Raw genomic sequence first — 5230 nt, 5'->3', positions numbered from 1 at the left:
CAAACAAACAAACAAATAATTAAATAAACGGAGAAGGGTTTAAGAGGAAGACGTACATCATAAAGAGATAAAGAAAGAGATAAAGACGCAGTTAACTGGTTGAGATTTTTCCGTAATGAGTCCGCTAAGGAGCCAAGCCTTGATGCTGCTTCTGATTAGTGGAGCAGAAATTAGGAGCGAGCGTTGATTGGAGGGATTAGGGACCGTACGGAGAGCGAGAAGGAACAGAAGTCATCACCATCATCACCATCATCGTCATCATCATGGTTTTGTTATATAGAGTGACAGCGAGGAAGAAAGTTTAGTATCTTAAGGCAGCTTTGTGTCATGAAAAGAAGAGCAGAAGAGTCAGTTCAAGGGCATAAAAGAATGGAAACAAATATGAAAAAAAAGCCCGCTACTCACTGCTCCCAAAAAGAGTTAGAGGAGTGCCCGAAAGATAGGTCAATTTCGGGTCCTGATATTGGTCACAGGTAAATATGAAAAAAAAAGGAAAAAAAATCAAACTTCCCCTCTTCCAACGCGTCTCAGCCTGCCAAGGGGTTAGGGTTTAAGGTGACGGAGATGAACACAGGAGCAAAGAGTCGCGGTGAAGTGCCCTGCCTCTCATGGGGTTAGAGGTCAAGGTTACGAAGATGAGCACAGAGGCAAAGAGTCGCGGTGAAGTGCCTCTGCCTCTCATGGGGTTAGAGGTTAAGGTTACGAAGATGAGCACAGAGGCAAAGAGTCTCGTAGTGAAGTGCCTCTGCCTCTCATGGGGTTAGAGGTTAAGGTTACGGAGATGAACACAGAAGCAAAGAGTCGCGGTGAAGTGCCTCTGCCTCTCATGGGGTTAGAGGTCAAGGTTACGGAGATGAACACAGAAGCAAAGAGTCTCGCGGTGAAGTGCCTCTGCCTCTCATGGGGTTAGAGGTTAAGGTTACGGAGATGAACACAGAAGCAAAGAGTCTCGCGGTGAAATGCCTCTGCCTCTCATGGGGTTAGAGGTTAAGGTTACGGAGATGAACACAGAAGCAAAGAGTCTCGCGGTGAAGTGCCTCTGCCTCTCATGGGGTTAGAGGTTAAGGTTACGGAGATGAACACAGAAGCAAAGAGTCTCGCGGTGAAGTGCCTCTGCCTCTCATGGGGTTAGAGGTTAAGGTTACGGAGATGAACACAGAAGCAAAGAGTCTCGCGGTGAAGTGCCTCTGCCTCTCATGGGGTTAGAGGTTAAGGTTACGGAGATGAACACAGGAGCAAAGAGTCTCGTAGTGAAGTGCCTCTGCCTCTCATGGGGTTAGAGGTAAAGGAGACGGAGACGAACACAGGAGCAAAGAGTCGCGGTGAAGTGCCTCTGCCTCTCATGGGGTTAGAGGTTAAGGTTACGGAGATGAACACAGAAGCAAAGAGTCTCGTAGTGAAGTGCCTCTGCCTCTCATGGGGTTAGAGGTCAAGGTTACGGAGATGAACACAGAAGCAAAGAGTCTCGTAGTGAAGTGCCTCTGCCTCTCATGGGGTTAGAGGTCAAGGTTACGGAGATGAACACAGAAGCAAAGAGTCTCGTAGTGAAGTGCCTCTGCCTCTCATGGGGTTAGAGGTTAAGGTGACGGAGATGAACACAGAAGCAAAGAGTCTCACGATGAAATGTCTCTGCCTTTCATGGGGTTAGAGTGCAATGTGTCGGAGATGAGCACAGGAGCAAAGAGTCGCGGTGAAATGCCTCTGCCTCTCATGGGGTTAGAGGTCAAAGTTACGGAGATGAATACAGGAGCAAAGAGTCGCGGTGAAGTGCCTCTGCCTCTCATGGGGTTAGAGGTCAAGGTTACGGAGATGAACACAGGAGCAAAGTGTCGCGGTGAAGTGCCTCTGCCTCTCATGGGGTTAGAGTGCAATGTGTCGGAGATGAGCACAGAAGCAAAGAGCCTCGTGGTGAAGTCCCTCTTTTTATTTATTTATTTATTTATTTATTGTACAGCAAAGGAGACAGCACAAGGGCACAAAAAAATGAAACAATAATAAAAAATACGCTACTCGCTGCTCCTGTAAATAATCCGAAGAGGTGGCCGAAAGGGGGGTTAGTGTTGAAGGCTACGGAGGTGAGCACAGAAGCAATGAGCCACGCGGTGAAGCTCCTCTCCCTGCCCGCGACCTAAAGAAATGGATGTCTTCCCTCCGATTTCGCCGTCTTGCAAATTTTATCAACCGTGACCTTTTGCTTTCTTCGGATCGACCCAAGAGTGTGCATTTTAACCTTCTCTTTGCCGTTCTGGGCCGGCATTCAGCTGACCTTCAAAGGCTGTCCGCGTCAAGTAAAAAGTTGGTTAGAAAAAGAAATTGCTTGAGGAGAAAGATTTATGACTCGAGACTTGAAGATCACACAGTACTGGGAGGAGGGATTGCCTAACGGGGAGACACTGTACTTGGAGGAGGGATTGCCTAACGGGGAGACACAGTACTGGGAGGAGGGATTGCCTAACGGGGAGAAACGGTACTGGGAGGAGGGTTGTCTAACGGGGAGAAACGGTACTGGGAGGAGGGTTGCCTAACGGGGAGAAACGGTACTGGGAGGAGAAAATAACGGAAACAAATATTTGGGCAGGAGAAATTAGCGAATGAGGAAACAAAGATACAGGAGGAGAAATTAAGAAAGAGAAGACAAATTAGAACTGGGGGGAGAAATTAACGAAAGGGGAGACAAATTAGAACTGGGAGGAGAAATTAACGAGCAACTACAGAGACAAATCAACGAACGATTACCGGGAGCAATGATTAACGAACGATTATCTTGAGAAAATAACGAACGAGGAGACTCATTAGCGGGCATAAAAGTTAATGAAAGAACCGCTTAACGATGAGCCTTCGAATCAGAGTGAATGAAGGGAGATGAAATAATGAGAAGCCTGATAAATATAAATGGATAAAAACTCTGTAATAAAAAAGCAGAGAAAAGGGAAAAAAATAGAAGAAAAGGCAATGGTGAAAAGGAAAACAGTGCCAGGAAAAGAACCCAGAGAAACCAAGCAAACTGGATGATTAAAAAAAAGGAAGGAAAAACTCGCGGAAGACGAACACAGAAGACAATGAAAACCGGAGAAAAAATAAAATACAACTAAATAAATGAAACTGAGATTAACAGATACAGAAATTAAACTTGGAGAATACGCGAGAAAAATATTAAAAAAAACAAAGATGTAATAAAATAAAACAAATTCGAAAGTGATAAATAACAGAAACTCATCAGAGGAAGACATTGAAAGGCGAAGAGAAACCAATAAGAAAAGTGATTAATGAAAGGTGAGAGAGAGAGAGAGAGAGAGAGAGAGAGAGAGAGAGAGAGAGAGAGAGAGAGAGAGAGAGAGAGAGAGAGAGAGAGAGAGAGAGAGAGAGAGAGAGAGAGAGAGAGAGAGAGAGAGAGAGAGAGAGAGAGAGAGAGAGAGAGACAGACAGACAGACAGACAGACAGACAGACAGACAGACAGACAGACACAGACAGACAGACAGACAGACAGAGAGAGAGAGAGAACAAAATACCTTCAAGACTGACCGACTGACTGATTGACTGACTGACTGACTGATTGACATTTCGCCTCGTGTATAGTTTAGTTAGTTAATCTTTTTTTCTTTCTTTTCTTTTACTTCACAACATTTTTTTCTTTCTTTTCTCTTCTTCTCACCTGTCCAGCGAAGTGTAATTAAGGTGGCCAGGTGGAAGTGTGTAAGATTTAACTTGACATTTCGACTCCTGGAATTTAGTTAGTCAGTCGTTTTTCTTCTTTAACATCGCAACATTTTTTCTTTTCTTTTCTCTCCTTCTCACCTGTCCAACGAAGTGTAATTAAGGTTGCCAGGTGGAAGTATGTAAGATTTAACTAGACATTTCGGCTCCTGAAGTTTACTTAGTCAATCTTTCTTCTTTGCTTTAACTTTTCAACATTTTCTTTTCTATTATTTCTTCTTGTCACCTGCCCTGCAAATTGTAATCAAGGTGACCAGGTGAAAACGTGTAGTATTAAAGAGGCATTTCGACCCGTGAGGTTTAGTTAGTCAGACAATCTATTTTCCTTTCTTTAACTAGACAACATTTTCTCTTTTCTTTTTTGTTGTTGTTGTTACCTGTCCCTCGAAACGTTAACAAGGTGACCAGGTGAAAACGTGTAGTATTAACGAGGCATTTCGACCCCTGAAGTGTAGTTAGTCAGACAATCTATTTTCCTTTCTTTAACTCGACAACATTTTCTCTTTTTTTTTTGTTGTTGTTACCTGTCCCTCGAAACGTTATCAAGGTGACCAGGTGAGAGCGTGTATGATATAACAAGGTATTTCGACCCCTGAAGTTTAATCAATCAATCTTTTTTCCTTTAATCTTTTAACATCACAACATTTCCTTTTATTTCCTCTTTTTTTTTTTTTTTTTTTTGGGGGGGGGGGGCAAGTTCCCCTAGGAGTAATCAAATATGTGTGTAATTAACAAGACTATGTATCGACCTTTGTAGTTTAGTTAGTTAATCCTTTTTATACATTTCTCCTTCACTTTACGAATATTTTTTTTCTTTCTTGTGTCTTTTTTTGTCAGCTGTCCAACGAAGTGTAATTAAAATGGCCAGGTGACATTTCGACCCGTGAAGTTTCGTTAATCAATCTATTTTTATACCTTTCTTCCCTTCACTCTACGAACGACATTTTCACTTTTTTTCTCACCTGTCCCGCGAGGTGTAATCAAGGCGGCGCCCAGGTGAGAGCGTGTGTGATTAAGAGGACAAGCGGGCCGCTGATTGGCGCGCCCCACAGGTATACCGGACACGGTAGACAGGTGACTGATTGGTGCTAAGGCTGCGCGGACTCTGGAAAGGTCGAGGGTGCACGGAGGAGAAAATTACGTTAGAAGAAAATACGGAGAAATATACGAGAAGAAAGTATGAGGAAAGAAATAATACGAGAAGAAGAATACTAGAAATGATAAGTGAAAACAAAGAAATACAAGAGGAGAATAATTCGAGAAGGAAAATACGGTAAAAGAAAAGAACACGGGAAGAAAAATACGAGAAATACAAAGAATACGGGAAGAAAAATACGAGAAATACAAAGAATACGGGAAGAAAAATACGAGAAATACAAAGAACACGGGAAGAAAAATACGAGAAATACAAAGAACACGGGAAGAAAAATACGAGAAATACAAAGAACACGGGAAGAAAAATACGAGAAATACAAAGAACACGGGAAGAAAAATACGAGAAATACAAAGAATACG

General features: G+C 42.9%; 1 long non-coding RNA gene across 1 annotated transcript; it reads left to right on the top strand.

Annotated features, from left to right (window-relative positions):
• The first annotated feature begins 708 nt into the window (after positions 1–708).
• Positions 709–3265, top strand: LOC126986513 (uncharacterized). The gene is made up of 4 exons (XR_007739794.1): positions 709–918; positions 993–1282; positions 1429–1576; positions 1795–3265. It is a non-coding gene; the product is annotated as an uncharacterized LOC126986513 (long non-coding RNA).
• Positions 3266–5230: the final 1965 nt, after the last annotated feature.

The sequence above is a fragment of the Eriocheir sinensis genome, chromosome 62, assembly GCF_024679095.1.
Source record: "Eriocheir sinensis breed Jianghai 21 chromosome 62, ASM2467909v1, whole genome shotgun sequence".
In the NCBI taxonomy this organism is placed as follows: Eukaryota; Metazoa; Arthropoda; class Malacostraca; order Decapoda; family Varunidae; genus Eriocheir; species Eriocheir sinensis.
This window is presented reverse-complemented; position numbering and strand designations above follow the sequence as displayed.